We start from the raw sequence: 23,894 nt of genomic DNA, 5'->3' as shown, positions 1-23,894 counted from the left end.
TATTAGAACTTTTCATTTTTTAATGCCTAGAACTCTTTCTCATATTAGGTAGCTACATCAGTTTTCTTTTAGTGTTTGTAGGCTATATACTTTTTAAACCTTCCCTGTCAAACTTTTATCATTGTTATTGCTAAAATAGCATACAGTTCAGTTCTTCACCTAGGATGAAGATCTTTGCCCTTCAGCCTGGGCATTTAAGCCAATAGTATATAAAATGACTGACATATTTAAATATAAATCTATGAGCGGTTTGTTACATCTGTTAGTTTTCTCTCCTATTGCTTTGAAAAGTATACCCTAATGCTCTTTTGCTGTTAGTGGTTGCCCAAGGAATTACAGTTTTCATCCTTAACCTATCAAAGAATATTAATCTTAACTTTTGCCATCCTCCTAGACAACACAAGGACATCCTTGCATCTAATCTAGTATCATAGTAGACATAAGCCTCCTGACACTTAATCTCTGCACTTGCAATTTAAGTCTTAGCCAGGGATTGGGGAAGAAAAATCATATGCAGATTTTGGGCTCTCCGAAATTCAGAGAAAACAGAGTTAGCCATGTAAACAATGCAACATTGTAGGATTAAAAAATATTTAGAGAAAGGTACACAGAGTAATGATGGGACCAAGAGAATGGTCCGCAGGTGAAGTCAGAAGTTTCCCAGGTAGTGTAATAATTTTGGCAGGTTTTGTGTTCGATGCTGAGGCTATCACAGTCAATAAATCAGATATGGTCCCTGCCCTTATGCAAGGTACATTATTGATTCAAGTGAGAAAGAGCCTAAAAGAAAACAAACAAAATACCATGTTCTTCCTATAAACAAACAAGGGAGGGGCTAAGATCCTGAATAAGGCGTCAGAAGAGGAGGACAAGAATCATTTACCTAAATGGAGTGTTCCAGAAAGGCCAGAGAAGAGGATATTTAAGCCGAGGATGTATAGGATCAATCAAATAGAAGAGGAAAGATCATTTCAGGCAGAGATGGGGAAGAATCTGGAGTGTAAGGAACCAAAAGGAGGCTGGTGGGGCTGGAACTTAGGGTGATGGGACTTGCATGAATTTGGGGGTCCGGTACAAAATGAAAATGCGAAATAAATATCAAAAACGTTAAGAATTTCAAGATGAGAACAGTAGAAAATTAAACCAATCAGGAGGCCCTTCTGGGCATGGGGCACGTGCCACTACAAAGGCCACAGGGCCGGAAGCCAGCCCTGACTTGAGGGAGGGTAGTGGGAGCTGACCTGAGGGAAGAGCTGGGCATGATCCTGGAGAAGCTCTAGGAAGGACTTTGAAGTTCAATGGGAAGCTACTTAATAATACTGACGTAATGCTCTTCCTGTGTGTGCGTAGACCCTCTGCTACATTCCTTAGTCTCACCCTCACACCACCTTACTGTTCTCAGATGAAACCTGTGGGATTTACGGAGGTGACTAAGAGATGACCTGGAGAAGTCAATGCCTTTGAAAGATTTTTATTAGTGACATTTCCCAGGAGGGAGGGGCAGTCACACTGTGCAGGGCCTCGTGGGAAGCATCGGGATTTGTTCAGGAGGCAGAAGCATGAGAGCGAGGGCAAGTCCAGGCCAGAGATGTTATTGGGGTTTCTGTGGGCAAAGCGGAGCAAACAGTTTAGGATTGGCTAGTTTGAATAGTTCCAGTAGGTTTGGGGCTAGAGAGGTGGTGTCTAGTTGCCTGGTACTTGGCCTGGGATGAGTTAGGGCAGGGGAATTGGTTTGGTGTGTGAGAAGTGCCTGAGAAAGCGGGTGGGGGCTCAGCCTGGGATCCGCAGGTCTGCACAGGTAAGCGGACTTGCAGGAGAGAGGTAGACACTGCGCTAGTTTGGGCCTGTGATGAACGGATGTCAGATATAATAAATCTAAGAAAGCACAGCTACAGCGCCTCCTGAGGTGAGTACCGTTGCCCTGTTCTATGTTTTTGTGACAGCCTAAGCCTTATTTTATAACTGGGGATTTGGCCTTTTCACCCCTTTCCCCACTTTTGGCCATCCCCTACCCTCTACCTCTAGTAACTACCTTTCTGTTCTTGTATCTGTGAGGTTTTGTTTTTTTAACCAGAAGCCTGGTAAGACTAAGCACAAAGTGGGGGACACCACAAGCACAGAGAAGCTAGAGGATCTGACCCTATGCCAGGAACTCCAGGCAGTGGGGGCCACACTGGGAAACGAGTCCCCTAATAGCCAGCTTTGAAAACCAGTGGGGCTGAACTCCAGACACTTTTTAAAAAAAATTTTAATTTTAATTTTTTGGTTTTTTAAACTTAATTCCAATTAACATAGTGTTATATAGTAATTCAGGTGTACAATATAGTAACACTTCCATGCATCACCCTGTGCTCATCACGACAAGTGCACTTCTTAAAAAATAACAGGGCTTAACTCCAAGAGAGCCTGGAGGCCAGTAGGAAACAGAGTCCCCACTCCTAAAAGGCCAGCATAATAACTGCCCAAGACACAACCCAGAATCAGCAGTTTGAAAAGCACCTGCGGTATACATGAGGATTTGTTTACTGATCTCAGAACCTGTGCTGAAGGAGCAGGGATGGTCAGGAGACTCCTCCAAGCACGGAAGTGCTGGTGGATACTATTTCTCTTGCCCTCCCCCTGCCTAGATAGCTAGACGTTTGCAGGAACCAGCACTAACAGTCCCCACTTTGCTACTGTCCTGTGCCCAACTCACTGTTCCCCTGCAAGACGCACCCACCTTGGCAAGCATCCCTACAAGCAGCCCTGGCAGGAACTGGCTCCACTCTAAAATGACTCCTGCCCTGGGGAAGAGAGATAGCCCCCAGCATGCCCACAGTTCAAGCAGCTAAGGCTTTAGCTGGCTGCACAGGGAGAAAGTCCAGCCATTCCGTGTGCTCACCACAGTGGCAGAGAGGCTACGTGCAGCAGCTAGCTTGACGGCTGACACTGCCACATACAAGCCCACAGCAGCCTCCTACAGGCCCCTCAACAGCAAAGCGACCAAACCCTGACCAGTGTGCTGACAGCAGGCAAAGCAGGTCATTGTAGCCCAGCGGGCTAAACACCAAATGTGGTTCAGCCACAAGAGCAGGGCACATGCAACCCAAATCGGAGACACTCATGGACTGCCTGGTTCTGGTGACTGGGGAATGTTCTCCAGGGCACCACAGGACCTCTACCCAAGGTCACTACTGTCAGACCAGGGGATGTAGCTGACCTAATACACAGAAACAAACTCAGAGAAAATAGAGACAAAGGAAAAGGTTCTAAATGAAAGAACAAGAAACACAGAAGAGCTACCTGAAACAGAGGTAAGCAATGTGTCTGATAAAGGACTCAAAGTAATGAACATAAAGATACTTCCTGAACTTAAAAAAAGACTGGATAACCTCAGCAAAAACTTCAACAAAGAGAAGACATTTTAAAAAATGAATTCAATAACCAAATTAAAAATACATTAGAGGTCAGATGATGCAGAAGAAAGGATCAGTGATCTGAAAAATAGCAACCAAGATGAGCAGGAAAGAAAATAAATAAAAAATGAGAATAGGCTAAGGGGACTCAGTGACATCACCAAGCATCACAACATTTGCAATTTAGGGATCTTGGAGAAGAGGGGGCAGAAAACTTCTTTGAAGGAATAACTAAAAATTTCCCACTCTAGGGGGAAAAAAACCACATCTAGGCCTCAGAAGCACAGAGAGGCTCTAAAAGATTAACTGAAGAAGGTCCACGCCAAGACACAATTAAAATGGCAAAAAGTAGTGATAAAGAATTTTGAAAGCAGCAAGAGAAAAGAAAAAACACAAGGGAAACCCCATAAGGCTAACACCTGATTTTTCAGCAGAAACCCTGCAGGCCAGAAAGGTATGGCAAGATATATTTAAAGTGCTGAAAAGAAAACCCCTGCAGCCATGAGGACAAATACTCTCTCCACCAAAGCTATCATTCAGGTTAGAAGGAGAGCTAAGAGAGTTTCCCAGACAAAAGTTAAAGGAGTTATCACCATGGAATCAACCTTACAAGAAATATTACAGAAAATTATTAGAGTAGAAACAAAACATTAACTAGAGTAAGAAAATTATGAAGGGAAAAAATTTCACAGGTAAAAGCAGCCATTAATAAAGATAGTACATTAGTCATAAAGACAGTGTGGAGGTTAAAACATGAAAGTAGTAAGATCAATTATATCTATAAAATCAGTCAAGGGATACACAAAGATGTGAAATATGATATAAGATATAGAGAGGGGAGTAAAAATTTAGTGCTTTTAGAACGTGTTCAAACTTTAACCATCAATTTAATAGTTATCGACCCTGAACATAAGACTGCTATACATACAAGACACTATACATGAACTTAATGGTAACTAATAAAAAACCTAATCCAAGCATAACACTAAAGAAAGCAAACCACAAGAAAAGGAACTACAAAATCAGAAAACAATTAACAAAATTGTAATAAATGCATACCTATCAATAATTACTTTAAATGTAAATGGACTAAATGCTCCTATCAAAAGACAGGGTGACTGAATGGATAAAAAAACAAGACCCCTCTATACACTGCCCACAAGAGACTCAATTTGGATCTAAAGATACATGCAGACTGAACGTGAAGGGCTGGAAAAACATCTACCATGCAAATGAAAGCACCAACAAAGAACTGGGGCAGCAATATTTATATTGGAAAAAAATGCATTTTTAAATTTTTTATGTTTTATTTTTTAAAGATTTTATTTATTTGACAGACAGCAGTGAGAGAGGGAACACAAGCAGGGGGAGTGGGAGAAGAAGAAGCAGGCTCCCAGTGGAGCAGGGAGCCCAATGCGGGGCTCAATCCCAGAACCCTGGGATCACACCCTGGGCTAAAGGCAGGTGCTTAACGACTGTGCCACCCAGGCGCCCCGGAAAAAAAATGTATTTTAAAACAAAGGCTACAACAACAAAGAAGGGCACTACATAATGATTAAGGGAACACTCCAACAAGAAGATCTAACAGTTGTAAATATTGATACACCCAATACATAAAGCAAATATTAACAGATGTAAAGAAAGAAATTGACAGTAATACAATAATAGGGCACTTTAACACAACTTGCAGCAATGGAAAATCATCCAGAAAGAAAATCAATAAGCAAACAGCAGCTTTGAAGAACATGTTAGACCAGACAAACCTGATATATACAGACCATTCCACCCAAATCAAAATACACATTCTTTCCAAGTGCAAATTGAACATTCTCCAGGATATATCACATATTAGGCCACAAAACAAATCTCAATAAATTTAAGAAGACTGAGTTCATATCATGCATCTTTTCAGACCACAACATAGGAAACCGGAAATCAGTTATAAGAAAAAATACAGAAAGAACACAAATACATGGAGGTAAAACAACATGCTACTAAGCAATGAATGGATCAACCCAAAAGTCAAAGAGGAAATTAAAATATATGGAGACAAATGGAAATGAAAACACAATGGTGCAAATTATTTGAAACACGGCAAAAGCAGATCTAAGAGGTAAGTTAATAGCATTATAGGCTGACCTCAAGGAACCAGTAAACAACCTAACCTTAGACCTAAAAGAGCTACAAAAAGAATAAACAAAGCCCAAAGCTAGCTGAAGGAAAAAATAACAAAGATGGGCGCAGAGATAAATGCAATAGAAGCTATAAAAGCACAAGAACAGACCAATGAAACAAGGAGCTGGGTCTTCGAACAGATAGATAAAACTTTAGATTCATCAAAAAAGCCTCAAATGAATAAAATCACAAAAAAGAAATCACCACCACATAAATAAGATGGATTATAAGAGAATATTATGAAAAACTATATGTCAACAAATTGGATAATGGCATAGAGAGAAATTCTTAGAACATATAGTCTTCCAAAATTGAATTTAAAAAAAAATACTAGTAATCAGTAATCAAAACAAGAACAACAAAATCTCCCAACAAATAAAAGACCAGGACCAGATGGCTTCACAGGTGCATTCTACCAAACATGTAAAGAGTTAATATGTAGGTTTCTAAAACTATTCCAAAAAATAGAATGACAAGGAAAACTTCCTATTTATTATATAAGGCCAGCATTACCCTGATACCAAAACCAGACAGAGACACTACAAAAAAAGAACTACAAGCCAATCTCTCTGATGAACATAGAAATAAAATTTTTTTTTTTAAAAAAATAGATTTTATTAGAGGAGGAGCAGAGGGAGAGGGAAAGCAGACTCTGCACTGAGCATGGAGTGTGATGAAGAGCTCCATCTCACGACCCAGAGATCATGACCTGGGCCAAAACCGAGAGTCAGACACTTAACAAACTGAGCTACCCAGGCACCTAGAGATTCAAAAATTCTTAAAACCTTAGCAACCAGAATCCAGAGATATATTTAAAAAGCATTCACCATGATCAAGTAAGAGCTATTCCAGGAATGCAAGAATGGTTCAGTATCAATAAATCAGAATAACACAGATCCAAAAATTAACAACACTTTGGCAAAAACAATTCAAAAAACAAAAATTTATTTGCCACAATCAAGTACGATTTATTACAGGGATGCAAGTGTGGTTCACTGTTTGCAAATGAATCCGTGTGATACATATACATCGCATTAACAGGAAAAGCAGAAAAACCACCTGAATTGATGCAGAAAAACACTCGACACAATAAATAATACACGCATTCATGATAAAAAAAAAAAACTCCCATGAAGTAGGTTTAGAGGAGACATACCTCAACAAATAACATAATGAACAGAAAGCTAAATCGTATTTAATGGTGAAAAACTGTGAGCTCTTCCCTCAAAGACCAAGAACAAGACAAGAAGTTCCATTATCACCACTTTATTTCAACATAGTACTGGAAGCCCTAAATGCACCAGCCAGATGAGAAAAAGTGAAAGTCGTCAAAATTGGCCAAAAAAAAAAAAAAAGAAAAAAAAGAAAAAAAAAGTAAAACTGTCATTAAGCAGATGATATGGTACAGTTTATAAACAAAATTCGAACTGCTTCAAAAACTATTTGAAGCAATTAATAACTTCAGTAAAGCCAGGGGATACAGAATATACAGAAACAAGTAATTTTTATACACTAATAACAGAGAAACGATTTAAAAAAAAATCCCATTATCAATTACACAAAAATAAAGCACCTATGATTAGATACTAACCAGCAGGGGAAGACTTATGCTCTAAAAATGCAAAAACATGAAGGAAGGGAATTGAGAACGACACACACTGATGGAATGATATAGCACATTCAAGGACTGCAAGAATGAATACTGTGGAAATGGTCATACTACCCAAAGCAAGGTACACATCTGATGCAAGCCCTATCAAAATACTGACAGCATTTTTCAGATAACTAAAAAAAAAAATCCTAAATTTGGTACCAAATCACAAAAATCCTCACACAAAGAAATCTTGAGAATAAAGCTGGAGGTGTCACAGTCCCAGATTTCAAGATACACTCCAAAGCTATAGTTGTCGTGTGTGTGTGTGTGTGTGTGTGTGTGTGTGTGTGTGTGTGTAAAGTTACTGGCACCAAAAATAAACACATAGATCAATGGAAGGAAATAGCCACAGAACAAATGCAAGCTTATATAGTCAATGAATCTACAACATAGGTGGCAAGATAGTCTATGGGGAAAAGACAGTCTGTTCAACACATGGTGCTGGGAAAACTGGATAGTACGTGCACAATAAAACTGGACCACTTTCTGACCCTCACACGAAAATAAACTTGAAATGCATTAGAGACCCACATGTGAGACCTGAGACCATAAAACTGCAAGAAGACATTGGCAGTAACTACTGGGACCTTGGCCTTTGCAACACTTTTCTAGGTAGGTCTCCCGAGGCAAGGGAACCAAGGGCAGAAATCAACTATTGGGACCACACCGAAATGTGATGCTCTCGTACAGCAAGGAGACCCTCAACTAAATGCAAAGACAGCTTACTGAATGGGAGAAGACTTCTGCAAACCCTATAAGGGCTGCACATCCAAAGTACTGGAAGAACTTTTACAAGTCAACACAGACCACCACCAAATCAGATGAAAACTTGGGCAGAGGCCCTGAATAGACCTTTTCAGAGAAGACATCCAGATGGCCAACAGACACATGGAAAGTGCTCAACATCACCAGTCATCTGGGAAAGGCAAATCAAATCCACAGTGTGATATCAGCTGATAACTGTCAGAATGGGGTAACCCAAAGGGTAGAAATACCAAGAGTTGCCAAGGGTATAAACAAAACAGGAACCCTCGTGCACTGCTAGGCTGAACATAATTTGGTGCACTCTGTGGGGGAAACAGTCTGAATATTCCTTCAAAATTACAGAGAAATAACATGTGATCCATTATTTCCACAGCTGTGTATTCATGCAAAGAAACAACACTAATTTGAAGAGGTATAATCACCTTGATTTTGGTTGCAGCATTACCCACTATAGTCTAGATAGGGAGGAGACCCAAGTATCCACTGACAGGTGAATGGATCGAGAACAAGTGGTACACATATAGACTGGAGTATTATTCCTGGAGACTTAAGATGGTGGAGTAGGGGACCCCTTTTTCAGCCGGTCCCGAGTCGAGCTGGATAGGTACCAGACCAGCCTGAACATCCACGGAATCAGCCTGAGATGCAGGAAGATACATCTGGATCTCTACAAATGAACATCTCCAGCGCTGAGTACTGAGGTACGAAGCGGGGAGCCGTGAAACCTCGCACAGATATCGGAAGATAAACGGAAGGGGAGGGAGCCACCGAGTTCGGGCGCCAGGAAGCGGCAGCCACCTGCATGGGGGAGTGGGCGGACTCACGGGCCAGCACCTGCAAGAGAGCAGACTAAGGACGTGAGTCCGGGAACTCGCGCCACCAGACTTTTCACGGAGCTCTGGTGTGCTCACTGGAACCAGACTGAGACCGGGAGCTCTGGGGAACGTGTGCATCCAAAGTGAAAACCGGCGCTCCGGAGTGCAGAACCACACTGAAACAGAGAGCAAGGGAGCACGCGTGGGAACCAGGCGGCTGGCGGTGTTAGAAGCACAAAGGACATAGACGTGCAAGCCCTGGAAGCGAGGGCTGGGAGAGCGGCTGTGTGGTGCACAACCCAGGACGCTGCAGGGTTTCTAGCAGCACCGACAGAAACAGAGTTAAAGAGGCCAAGAGAGCTCAGTGGAGAGCGGACTGCGATCTCTCTGTTCTGAGACAGAGGCTAGGATACGGCCACTGCTGACTCTCAGAAGAGCCACAGAAAACCACCAGGGAAAGCTGCCAGAGAACAAAAGCCCGGAAATACCAGCTCACATTGTGCCCACCCCATCCCCCCTCGCAGGGGACAGGGAGACTCTACCCAAACAGGGTTGCCTGAGTATCAGCGCGGCAGGCCCCTCCCCCAGAAGGCAGGCTGAAAAATCAAGAAGCCCACATCCCTAAGGTCCCTATAAAACAAGAGCACACTGCCTGGGTCCTGGTCAATAATTTGGGCTCTGGGAAACCCTGCAACCTCTCCTCATCAGAATGAGGAGAAAGAGAAATTCCCCCCCCCCCCGCCCAGCAAAGAAAAGATAATGAGTCTGTGGCCTCTGCCACAGAACTGATGGATATGGATATAACCAAATTATCAGAAATGGAATTCAGAGTAACAATGGTCAAGATGATGTGTAGACTTGAAAAAAATATTAACGAAAATATTAACGAGAATATAGAATCTCTAAGGGTGGAAATGAGAGCGAATCTGGCAGAAATTAAAAATGCTATGAATCAAATGCAGTCTAAACTAGATGCTCTGAGGGCCACGGTAAATGAGGCAGAGGAACGAATTAGTGAATTGGAGGATGGGATGGTAGAAGAGAAAGTTAAAACAGAAACTTGGCTCAAAAAAACCAATCTCAAGAATGTAGATTAAGGGAGATTACTGACTCAATGAAACGTTCCAATGTCAGAATCATTGGCATCCACGAGGGGGTGGAGAAAGAGAGAGGTCTAGAAGAGATAGTTGAACAAATTGTAGCTGAGAACTTCCCTAATCTGGAAAAGGAAACAAGCATTTGTGTCCAAGAGGCAGAAAGGACCCCTCCCAAGGTCAACCACGACAAAACTACGCCACATCACGTCACAGTGTAATTCGCAAATATTAGATCCAAGGATACAGTATTGAAAGTGGCCAGGGTGAAGAAATTTCTCGTGTACAGAGGCAAAAATATCAGAATTATGTCAGACCTGTCTACTCAGACCTGGAATGAGAGGAACGGTTGGCAGGGTATTTTTAAAGCTCTATCCAAGAAAAACGTGCAGCCAAGGATCCTTTATCCAGCAAGGCTGTCATTCAGAATTAATGGAGAGATAAGGACCTTCCAGGATCGCCGGACACTGACCAAATTCGTAACCACAAAACCAGCCCTACAGGAGATATTAAGGGGGGGGTTCTAGAAAAGTAAAAAGACCCCAAGAGTGATACAGAACAGAAATTTACAAACTATAGAAACAAAGACTTAAAGGCAACATGACATCATTAAAATCATATCTCTCAATAATCACTCTCAATGTGAATGGCCTAAATGCTCCCATAAATGACACAGGGTTGCAGATTGGATAAAAAGACATGACCCATCCATTTGCTGTCTACCAGAGACTCATCTTGAAACTAAAGATACATCCAGACTGAAAGTGAAGGGATGGAAAATATTTTTCATGCCAATGGACCTCAAAAGAAAGCTGGGGTGGCAATTCTCATATCAGACAGATTAGATTTTAAACTAAAGACTGTAGTTAGAGATACAGAAGGACACTATATTATTCTTCAAGGATGTATCCAACAAGTGGATATGACAATTATAAATATCTACGCCCCCAACAGGGGAGCAGCAAGATACACAAGCCAACTCTTAACCAGACTAAAGAGACACATAGATAAAAATACGTTAATAGTAGGGGACCTCAACACTCAACTATCAGCAATAGACAGATCACCTAAACAGAAAATCAACAAAGAAACAAGAGCTTTGAATGACATACTAGACCAGATGGACCTCATAGATATATATAGAACACTACACCCCAGAACAACAGAATACTCATTCTTTTCGAATGCACATGGAGCCTTCTCCAGAATAGACCATATAGTGGGTCACAAAACAGGTCTCAACCGATACCAAAAGAATGAAATTATTCCCTGCATGTTCTCAGACCACAATGCTTTGAAATTGGAACTGAATCACAAGGAAAAATTTGGAAGAAACTCAAACACTTGGAAACTAAGAACCATCCTGCTCAGGAATGATTGGATAAACCAGGAAATTAAAAATCAATTTAAACAATTTATGGAGACCAATGAGAATGAAAACACAACGGTCCAAAACCTATGGGATACTGCAAAGTCAGTCCTAAGGGGAAAATACATAGCCATCCTAGCCTCACTCAAAAGAATAGAAAAATCTAAAATGCAGTTTTTATATTCTCACCTCAAGAGGCTAGAACAGCAACAGAGGGACAGGCCTAATCCACACATGAGGAAGCAGTTGACCAAGATTAGAGAAGAAATCAATGAATTAGAAACCAGGAGTACAGTAGAGCAGATCAACAGAACTAGAAGCTTGTTCTTTGAGAGAATAAAATTGACAGACCAGTGGCAAGATTTATCCAAAAGAATAGAGAAAAGACCCAAATTAATAAAATTATGAATGAAAAAGGAGAGGTCACAACCAACACCAATGAAATTGGAAGGATTATTAGAAACTTTTATCAACAGCTTTATACCAATAAATTAAGCAAGCTGGAAGAGATGGAGGACTTCCTGGAAACCTATAAACTACCAAGACTGAAACAGGAAGAAATTGATTTTTTAAACAGGCCAATTAATTATGAAGAGATTGAGTCAGTGATAAACAACCTTCCAAAAAACAAGACTCCAGGCCCAGATGGTTTTCCTGGGGAATTCTACCAAACATTCACAGAAGAAATAATACCTATTCTCCTGAAGCTGTTTCAAAAAATAGAAACAGAAGGAAAACTCCCAAACTCATTCTATGAGGCCAGTATTACCTTGATCCCCAAACCAGGCAAGGACCCCATCAAAAAGGAGAATTATAGATCGATATCTCTGATGAATATGGATGCCAAAATTCTCAACAAGATCCTAGCTAATAGGATCCAACAGTACATGATTATCCATCATGACCAAGTGGGATTCATCCCTGGGATGCAAGGGTGGTTCAACATTCACAAATCGATCAGTGTGATAGATCATATCAAGAAGAAGATTCAAGAACCATATGATCCTCTCAATTGATGCAGAAAAAGCATTTGACAAAATAAAGCATCCTTTCCCGATTAAAACACTTCAGAGTATAGGGATAGAGGATACATTCCTCAATTTCATAAAAACCATCTATGAAAAGCCTACTGCAAATATTATTCTCAATGGGGAAAAGCTGGAAGCCTTTCCCTTAAGATCAGGAACACGACAAGGATGCCCACTCTCACCATTATTATTCAACATAGTACTAGAAGTCCTTGCAACAGCAATCAGACAACAAAAAGGGATAAAAGGTATCCAAATTGGCAAAGAAGTCAAAATGTCTCTCTTCACAGATGACATGATACTTTATATGGAAAACCCAAAAGAATCCACCCCCAAACTACTAGAAGTTATAGAGCAATTCAGTAATGTGGCAGGATACAAAAATCAATGCTCAGAAATCAGTTGCATTTCTATACACGAATAATGAGACTGAAGAAAGAGAAATTAGGGAATCCGTTCCATTTACAATAGCACCAAAAATCATACATTATCTTGGAATTAACTTAACCAGAGACATAAATGATCTATATTCTAGAAACTACAAGTCACTCTTGAAAGACATTGAAGAAGACACAAAAAGATGGAAAAATATTCCATGCTCATGGATCGGAAGAATTAACATAGTTAAAATGTCCATGCTACCCAGAGCAATCTACACTTTCAGTGCCATCCCGATCAAAATACCAATGACATTTTTCAAAGAACTGGAACAAACAGCCCTTAAATTTGTATGGAACCAGAAAAGGCCCCGAATCGCCAAGGAACTGTTGAAAAGGAAAAACAAAGCTGGGGGCATCACGTTGCCGATTTAAAGCTGTACTACAAAGCTGTGATCACAAAGACAGCATGGTACTGGCACAAAAACAGACACACAGACCAATGGAACAGAAGAGAGAACCCAGAAATGGACCCTCGGCTCTTTGGGCAACTAATCTTTGACAAAGCAGGAAAAAACATCCGGTGGAAAAAAAGTCTCTTGAATAAATGGTGCTGGGGAAATTGGACAGCTACATGCAAAAGAATGAAACTTGACCACTCCCTCACACCATACACAAAAATAAACTCCAAATGGATGAAAGACCTCGATGTGAGACAGGAATCCATCAAAATTCTAGAGAAGAACATAGGCAGCAACCTCTACGACATCGGCCACAGCAACTTTTTTCATGACACATCTCCAAAGGCAAGAGAAACAAAAGAAAAAATGAACTTGTGGGACTTCATCAAGATAAAAGCTTCTGCACAACCAAGGAAACGGTCAAAAAACACTAAGAGGCAGCCCACGGAATGGGAGAAAATATTTGCAAATGACACTACAGATAAAAGACTGGTATCCAAGATCTACAAAGAACTTCTCAAACTCAATACATGAGAAACAAATAAATCAAAAAATGGGCAGAAGATATGAATAGACACTTCTCCAATGAAGACATACAAATGGCTAACAGACACATGAAAAAATGTTCAAAATCATTAGCCATCAGGGAAATTCAAATCAAAACCACACTGAGATCCCACCTTACGCCAGTTAGAATGGCAAAAATTGACAGTGCAGGAAACAACAATTGCTGGAGAGGATGTGGAGAAAGGGGATCCCTCCTACATTGTTGGTGGGAATGCAAGTTGGTACAGCCACTCTGGAAAACAGTGTGGAGGTCCCTTAAAAACTTAAAAATTGAGCTACCCTATGATCCAGCAATTGCACTACTGGGTATTTACCCCAAAGATACAGATGTAGTGAAGAGAAGGGCCAAATGCACCCCAATGTTCATAGCAGCATTGTCCACAATAGCTAAATTGTGGAAGGAGCCAAGATGCCCTTCAACAGATGACTGGATTAAAAAGTTGTGGTCCATATATACAATGGAATATTACTCAGCTATCAGAAAGAACGAATTCTCGACATTTGCTGCAACATGGACGGCACTGGAGGAGATAATGCTAAGTGAAATAAGTCAAGCAGAGAAAGACAACTTTCATATGATTTCTCTCATCTATGGAACATAAGAATGATGATCGGTAGGGGAAGAAAGGGATAAAGAAAGGGGGGGTAATCAGAAGGGGGAATGAACCATGAGAGACTGTGGACTCTGGGAAGCAAACTGAGGGCTTCAGAGGGGAGGGGGGTGAGGGAATGGGATAGGCTGGTGATGGGTAGTAAGGAGGGCACATATTGCATGGTGCACTGGGTGTTATACGCAAGTAATGAATCATGGAACATTGCATCAAAAACTAGGGATGTACTGTATGGTGACTAACATAATAAAAAAATACTATTAAAAAAAAGAATGGAGTATTACTCGGCCTTGAAAAAAGATGTTTCATTTGATGAAACAGTTATGGTCCTAGAGAGCCTAATGCTAAGTGAAATTAGTGAGACAGAATATGACAAATACCGTAGGATTATCCTTATATTTGGAATTTCAAAAACAAACCAACCTACCAAGAAAAATCTAAGAAACAAATGAAAGCAGACTACTAAATACAGAGAACAAAATGGTGCTCACCAGTGGGATGGTGGGCACGGTTTGGGGTGAAATGAATAAATGGTATCAAGGGTTACAAGCTTCCAGTGATAAAATGAATACCAGGTATGTGAAATTATTGCATGGGGTATATGGGCAATAATCTTGTAATGACAGTGTTTTGTAAAAGCTGGTGACTACACTTACCATCAGCAGCTAGTAATGTTTAGAATTTTTACACCTTTATGTGTACACTTGACACCAATAGAACATGTCAATAATTCCATTTAAAAACTCATGTTATATTGGATTAAAGAGCGTGACATCGGAAGCAAGCACAGGGTGATATGTGCATGTCTTGTAAGGGAGCCGTATGTACATAGAAACTGTACGTGCAAACTGTAGAAGTGGCAAAGCTGGGTGAATCCAGGATCGTCTCGTTAACTACACTGCAGCGTGCCAAGGAGTGTTAGAAGCAAGCAGCTCGGGAATGGGCAGGATGTAGTTTTAGGATGCCCTTTTATCCTGTCCACTGTATAAATGGAGAATATCATCTAATGCTCTTTTAGCCAGGGGTGAGTGCAGATAGCACAAACCACTCCAGCTGTTTTGAAGCAAAAAGTCTTTGATAATCAAAATTCATACCTACAAAATTATTGGAAAGACAGTCTGGCCGGGCCAGGCTGAGCTTCTGAGAATGGCTTTCCTAGCACGGCTGACCAGGAGACAGGGAGGTTGTCAGAGACTGGGAGGGGGGGAACTGGAACCACTGGCTTCACTAACACACTCTGGCTTTGGTCCATGGATCAGGCTGCATGCAGGCTGTCATCATGCCTTCCAGATCTGCGCTAACAAAAATAGATTGGCCATCGGTCTCGTGTGTCTCACCCGTGAAGACAGTGGCCAGATGGGGTCTCTGCTAATGCTGCCGCAGAATAAAGCCAAGGCCTCTCTGGCTGTACTTGCTAACAAAAACATCAGACTTCCCTGAATGGTCACCTGTCACTACAGTGCATCTGATTCGTGGACTTCCAATTGCTTCTAGAATCCATCCAGCAAGGAAGTCTAAAAGATGAGGTTTTTAGCTTTATTTCTCTGCCCTGTAGAGAGAAATACCCAAAGGAGCACCACATTCACCCAGTGGAGAGTAGACGGACTGGAGGGAAAAGACTGGAGAGACAGAGAAAGTAAAATAGACAGGATTTAGTGACTTATATAGGCTTTGGCTTAAACGGAGCTAAGCCAATTTGTCAGCTTGTGCTTGAAAGATTCATTCAGTGAACACCACATCCGGTGACTGACTGGAGGTGAGTGAGGGCTGTGAGGTGCTCTCCTTCAGCCTCCCAGCAAGAAAAATTATTGGAGGCTAGAGCTGGACTAGACTTTTTGCCACAACATAACAAGTGTCTCGATTTTTCTAGCTCAGATGCCATTTTCCTAATCTCTCACTGCTTGACTGCTAAGCCAGTGGCATACTGAGACAGGGAAACTGAACGACTCCATAAAAAACCGTTCTTTGCTCCTTTTCCTGTTTCTAGTCTTGCTAGGACCTGCACCCCCACCCCTCTTTACACATGCCTCATAATGCAAATAGTGTATGTCCTCCTTGCTAAGGGATAAGGAGTTAATGATTTCTTTAGAATAGATAACAGCTAAGGAAGAGCAGGTGAGAATGGCTGGACAAAGCTATCATCTGCATATTCCAGACCATGAGCCTAGACATCTTAAGACCAAGATGCCCTGGCTCCAAGGAATAACACTTAGCCCCTTGTCTTTGTTCTGACTCCTGGATGCCTGAGAGGACATGTACACCAGACCACCATCCTCAAAAACAAAAACAAAAAAACAAAAACCCTCCCAGACTTCAAGCAAAGACAGACTCATGGTCCTTTCCTTTCTGAGTCTCCCAGACACTCCATCTGTATCTGCTCTCTCTATATCATCAATAAACTCTGCTCTCACTTTCTGCTGGATCACATTTGATTTCCATCCTGGGCAAAGCCAAGGACCCTCTTGGCTGGTACTGCCGGACCCTTCCTGGGTCCTCAGACATGGCCTTCCAGCATCAGTACCTTCTAAATTTTAGTACAGTTAGTGTCTGCAGGACATCGAAACCTTCTTCTAATCAGCTAAATGTGGTGACATTTGTCTGCCAATTTTCTGTTTCAAATCTTGTGATTTGTATTAGGTCTCTGAATTTCATTGCAGACGGAGTTAGTTTTTTTTGTTTCTGTTCTTTCTGTTGATCTTGGGCAATTATTGAAAAGAGAAGTATTAAATATGTCTTGCTTGAAAAATACAGCCTTACTTTGTAATTTTTAATAATTTCTTCTTATAAAATATAAATCTTCTAAATAACAACTTATGTGTATATAATAGGTTCCTTAGAATTCTGAATTCTAAAGTTTATTGACCTGGAATATAGTTTTTATCATCACTCAGTAAGCCTCTCCACACATATATTTAAGTGAAACAGGGTTAACAATATATGAAAACAATTACTATAAAGGAAAAAAGTGTATAGCAAATATAATTTTGATACGTAAAAACAGAGCATTAAAACAACAAAAGAGTAACCAGGTTAAAAGGTGGTCAGAGGACTTGAATAGACATTTTTCCAAAGAGCAAATGGCCAATAAGCACATGAAAAGTTGTTCATTATCACCAATCATTAGAGAAATGCAAATCAAAGCCACAATGCCAAAGCACTTCACACCCATTAGAACAGCTTTTATAAACAGAACAAGATTACACAAAACACGTTTTGGCAAGAAGGTAGAAAACCTGCAAATCGTGTCAACTACTGGTAGTCAAGCGCAGCTTCTGCGGAAAACATTATGGTGATCTCTCCAAAAGGTAAAAGAGAATTACGATATGCTCCAGCAACTCCGTCTCTGGCTATACACCTCAAAGAACTGAAAGCAGGGACTCAACCAGATATTTGTACACCCATGTTCATGGCATCGTTAGTCACAGGAGCCAAAAGTGCAAGTAACCCAAGGGTCCCTCTGCAGATGACTAGGTAAATTAGATGTGGTATATACATAAAACTGAATACTATTCAGCCTTAGAAACAATGAAAATTCTGACACATGCTTCAACATGGATACGACGTCAGGACGTTATGCTAAGTGAAATAAACCTGTCACAAAAAGACCAGTGTATGATTCTACTTAAATGAGGGACCTAGATTAGTCAAATATATAGTGGTTGTCAGTGGCTAGGGAGCTTTTCACTAGGGAGTGAAGGGACTGAGCACCACATTGGGTACCCCAACTTTTAAGACTTGCACCACAGAGACAAGCCACCGAAACAACCTGTTTTTGAAAATCAACAGTGCTTGTGTCCATGAGACCAACACTGAGAAATGGCTGTTCTAGGACTTCCACTCATGGCCTCACCCCAGGGATCAGTACAGAAATAGCTGACTGAAAGGCACCCAGTCTTATTTTCTTATCTTTAATCAGTGGCCTGAGGATGAGGGATCTAATTTACCACACATGTAGGAGCCTGCTGGGGTACTCTCTGGGGATGAAGGCTGGCAAGTGTCACCTTCAAATTCTCCCTCTGCCATGCTCCTGAGTGCCAGTATTTCCCAGAGGGGAACTTTTACACATATCTGTGCTCTGGTTTTTATGTCTGGAACCACACATTTTATGGCTGCTGTCCAGGGGACACCCCTGACTGCCTGGCTCTGCTGGCCGGGGGCCATGCATTCCTGGACCCAATGGGATTGTAACAAGTGGAAAGATAGTACTTTGGCAGGCTACCACCCCCAGGGCACTGCACAGACCTCAGAATGAAACTCACCCCAGTCTTTCTAGAAAAGAGGCCTATTTGCCTGTCCTGGAGGTTTGGCATGAGGGGCAGACATCTGGCTTGGCACACATCTAGGAATGCACTGAGGTGTTCTCTGGGGACAGAGGCTGGTGGGTGCCATCTTTGTGCTCTCCCTCTGCCTTATTCCAGGCTACCAGTATCTCCCAAAAAGAATGTGTACACTTTTCTGTCATCCTGATTTGCTGGCTGCCATCTAGGGAACATCTGTATACCACTCGGTTCCGGTGGCCAGCGTGATTCATGCTTGTGGTCCCACAGACCATTTATATGTGCATACTTTAAAAGCTGCTTCCTGAGGGTCAGGTCTTGGCATAGCCTCGAACACTGGGAACCACTAAAAACAAGAGTGTACTTGGACAATCACAAAGGTTTGAGAGACAACAAAGAGCTAGGGCAGGGGTGAACAGTAAGTTTCATCTCCTACACAAGGCCACTACTCCAAGACTGGGAGAAGTGGCTCTTTAATGCCTAAAACGCAACAGAGGCAATCAAGCAAAATGAAGAAACACAATATGTTTTCAATTCACAACAAGATAAAACCTCAGAAAAAGTCCTTAGCAAAATGGAGACAAGCCATTTACCTGATAAAGACTTCAAAATAATGGGGAGATGCTCAGCAAACGCAGGAGAAGGGATGAACATAGTGGAAACTTCAACAAAGAGATGGAAAGTACAAGAAAGTACCAAACAGACGTCACAGACTTGAAGAACACAACGCTATTCTGAAAAGCGGATCAAAGTGGTGGGACTTGCACTGTGGCCGTGGAGATGTGAAGGCCCGCCTCACGCCTCCTCCAGATCCAGGTCAGTGCCCGCCCTCGCTCTTCTCTCCCCATCCCCGTGGAGAAGATGGAACTGATCTAGAAGGTGAAGCTGGCAGAGCAGGCCCAGCGCTATGACGACACGGCTGTGCCCAGTCAGGCACTGAGCTGTCTAATAAGGAGCACAGCCTGCTCTCAGTGGCCTACAGAAACATGGTCAGGGGCCACAGGTCAGCCTGGAGCGTCATCTTGAGCGTGGAGCAGAAAACCAACACCTCCAACGAGGAGTTGTGGCTGATTAAGGACTATTGGGAAAAAGTGGAGTCTGAGCTGAGGTCCGTCTGTACCACGTGCTGGAATTGTTGGGTAAGTATTTAATAGCCAATGCAACTAATCCAGAGAGTAAGGGATTCTGTATGAAAATGAAGGGAGATTACTTCTGGCCCCTTGCTGAAGTTGCATGTGGTGAGGATCGAGAATTCCCAGGGCGCTTACCAAGAGGCTTTTGATATGAGCCAGAAAGAGAGGCAACCACACACCCAATCTGCCTGGGCTGGCTCTTAACCTTTCCGTATTTTACTGTGAGAGCCTTACTAACCCAGAGCTTGCCTGCACACCGGCTAAAGCAGCTTTTGATGAGGGCATTGAGAACTTGATACACTGAATGAAGACTCATGCAAAGACAGCACCCTCGTCGTGCAGTTGCTTAGACACAACCTAGCATTACGGACAGCAGACAGTGCAGGAGAAGAAGGTGATGTGTCAGAAGGGGCAGAAAACGATATGCATACAGGGTATCATCTTTCTTCCCCTCAAGAAACCTTTTTACACATCTCCATTACTTACTCCATTTGGCTTTCCTATAGCAAAGAAACCTATTCATGTGTATGGAATCACCTGTTTACAGTCTTCTCACACTGCAGCTTTGGGAAAACTCCATTCCTTGACTGGTGTTTGTTTTGGCCTTCCTGGTGTGCAGTTACTGCTGTAGGAAAGTATTAACAGCTTCATTTCATATAAACATAAGTAACTTCCAAACACTTATAGAGAGGACTAAAAATGTATCTGGTATTTAAGTAATCTGAACCAGTTCTGCAAGCAACTGTGTTTTGTATTACTGTGAAAATATGAAAATATACTTCATTATAATTTAAGAAGTGTTCCACATAACTTCTTAATTTCTACATTCCCTCACTCTTCTTTGGGGGTTTCCTTTCAGTGTGCAACTTTTCTGTGCTCTTCATATATTCTTTTTTGGTAGGAATCCAGAAATATTAGATTGAATGGCAAAGCATTTGGCATTTCTTCTCTGGGGCTCCCAAACCGAAATGCCTCCCATAGCATATGTGGTGGAGGTCTTGTGTATTTGTGACAATAGGAAGTTCCCTTATTCATTCTTCATTTGCTGCTATTTAGGTTGACAATATCCCTTCCCAATAAAAGTTCACTCACACCTCCTGCCTTTGTAGTTCGGTGTTCAGTTTATTATGCAATAGCAGTAGCATGTTGCTGCCAGAACACAAGCATTGTTTTTGGCAAATTAAAGTGCATGTCATTTCTTACTACACTGAAAAGGGGAAATAAAGTACATCAGCCCAAGTGTAAAACATTAGTCCCTTTCCGTGCAGATTTGTGCACATGTGAGAGGGTGTCCAGTGTGTCTAGTGATTGCCATGCACTGTTGGACCACTATTGTATGTTGCTAATCATTTTCTGTAGTCCCCAAAAGCCTTATAAAAATGTTACACCTTATGTAACAGCAGAATAATATAAGATAAAACTACATTTTATAAACTCCCCCCCAAATCCAATAGCTAATCTGAAAAAAAAAAAAAAATGCTAGAGTGGTTCAACATCAGACTAGATGAGGCAGAAGAAAGTATCAGTAAACTTGAAAACAGGGCAATTGGATTCACCCAATCAAAGCAACAAAAAGAAAAAAAGAAAAGAATGAAAAGTGAAGCTAGCTTAAGAGACTTCTAAGACAAACCTAAAACAGAATAACATTCACATTATGGGGGTCCCAAAAGGAGGAGAGAGAGAAAGGGGCAGAAATCTTATTTGAAGTAGTAATTGCTGAATAATTCCCTAAACTGGGGAAGGAAATAGATATCCATGTCGAGGAAGCTCAGGGAGTTCCAAATAAGATAAACCCGAAGAGACCTACACCAAGACACATTATAATTAAAATGTCTAAAATCAAAAACAAGGAGAGAATCAAAACAAGCAAGGAAAAACAAACAGAAGGTAAAAGAATTCATCGCCACTAAACAAGCCTTGTAAGAAATGTTAAAGAGACTTCTTTAGGCAGAAAATAAAGGGTGCCAATTAGTAACAGGAAAACATACGAAAATATGAATCTCACTGGTAAAGGCAAATACATAGTAAAATTTAGAATAATCTAATGCTCTAAAGGTGGTAAATTAATCACAAAGCTAATATGAAGGTTAAAACACAAAAATTATAAAAGAATGAATTTTTTAAAATTTATAATTAAGATTTATAATAATTATAAAATAAATATGAGAGGGTAAAAATGTAGAGTTTTAGAATGCATTCAACATAAATTATTATCAATTTGAAATAGACTGTTTTAAGTTGTTATATGTAATCCTCATGGTAGGCACAAAACAAAAACCCACAGTAGATACACAGAAGATAAAAAAATTTGGAATCTAAATATGCCACCAGAGAGAATAATTAAATCACAAAGAAAGCAAGAAGAACAGAAGAACTCTAAAATAGCCAGAAAACAATTAACAAAATTACAATAAGCAGATACTTTTAAGGAATTACTTTAGGACGCAGATCAAGATGGCAGAGTAGGAAGATCCTGGGCTCCTCCCCGGCCATGGACACAATCACATATACAACAACTATCTCTGATAACGAATCAAAAACTGTCCTAACAGATCATAGACAACTAAGAATACAAAGAAAAAGACACATCAAGATAGGTATGAGGGACAGAGACGTGGGTTAGTCAGGACCCATATTCTGGCAAAACAAAACACAAGTGTAAGGGATATCAGAACCTTCCATGAGGAACAAGGGTCCGAGCCCCACACTGGGCTCCACAGCCCAGGGGACATGCACCAGGAAGAGGAGCACTCATAACATCTGGTTTTGAAAATGAATAGGGCTTATGTTTAGGAGAGCTGCAGGGCCATGGGAAACCAAGGCTCTGCTCTTACTGGGGGGTGGGAGGAACCTCTGTTGGAATATTCTCTGGGGATGGAAGCATTGGTGAACACCTGTTTTGTTTTGTTTGTTTCCCATTTCTACCCAGCTGTGCTAATGTTGGTGGAGGCCATTTCAGAGACACTCTCTGCCTGGTATGCTAGTACCACTCACCCCACTTGGCATTCATTCCCCTGCGAACTCACCCTGCCAAATCGTCCGCCCAGCCCAAAGACCATCCCGAGCGGGCCCCTGCCTTGTCACTGCCTACCCTAAGCAGCCCTCCACCCCACCACAACTGGCAGGCAGCCTCAGCTGGAACTGGAGCCAAGCTCTCCTGCCCTGAGGGACCAGCCACATAACCCTAGAATACCTACAACGTCACAATCGATCTTGCAGCAAGCCACACCACAAGTGTGTCCTGCCCGCCAGCATGCCTGCAGCTGTCACAGCTGGGCCTCGCAGCCAGCTAGACTGGGAACCAATCTTATACACTAGCATGCCTGCAAAAGTCATGGCTGGGCCTCTCAGCCAGACGGGTCAGGGAACACACATGTTCCTACCAGAACAGTCATAGAAATCATGGCCAGAACTCAGACGACCCATGCACTAGTTACTCTGCACTAATCATGACCCAGCCACAACAGGAGGGTGCACACAGCCCACACAGAGGTCACTGAGCTCAGGTGACCAAAGATGTTTGCACTACTGGGCCTCACAAAATTTCTTTGGCATAAAGCCACTCTTCCAAGACCGGGAGATGTAAATGATCCACCTAATACATAGAAACGAAAGGCGTTAAGGAAAATGAGGAGACAGAGTAATATGTTCCCAACAAAAGAACAAGACAAAATCTCAGAAATAAAACTAAATGAAATGGAGATAAGCAATCTACCTGATAAACAAGTCAAAGTAAGAGTCATAGTTATGCTTGCCAACCTCAGGAGAAGAATGGATAAACACAGTAAGAACTTCAAGAAACAGATAAAGAAGATGTAAAAGAGAACCAACAGGAGCTAAAGAATATGATAACTGAAATGGAAAGTACGCTAGGAGGTATCAACAGCAGATTAGATGATGCAAAATAACGAATCGGTGATTAGAAAGACAACATAGTGGAAATCACCCAATCAGAATAGCCAAAAGAAAAAAGAACAAAACAACAACAACAAAAAAAAGAGAATAAGGCACCTATAGGACAATATCAAGTGTACAAACATTCACATTTAGGTGTCCCAGAAGGAGAAGAGAGAGAAAGACAGAAGAGCTAATTTTCCTAACCTGGTCAAGAAAACAGACATCTAAGTCCAGGAAGTACAGAGAATACCAAAGAAGAGGAATGCAAAGAGACCA

At 41.5% G+C, this 23,894-nt stretch overlaps 1 pseudogene; it reads left to right on the top strand.

Moving 5' to 3' along the window:
* The first annotated feature begins 19,446 nt into the window (after positions 1-19,446).
* Positions 19,447-20,363, top strand: LOC123800988 (14-3-3 protein theta pseudogene; annotated as a pseudogene).
* The last annotated feature ends 3,531 nt before the right edge of the window (positions 20,364-23,894 follow it).

Source organism: Ursus americanus, chromosome 10, assembly GCF_024610735.1.
Source record: "Ursus americanus isolate L20-20 chromosome 10, mUrsAme1.1.p, whole genome shotgun sequence".
In the NCBI taxonomy this organism is placed as follows: domain Eukaryota; kingdom Metazoa; phylum Chordata; class Mammalia; order Carnivora; family Ursidae; genus Ursus; species Ursus americanus.
This window is presented reverse-complemented; position numbering and strand designations above follow the sequence as displayed.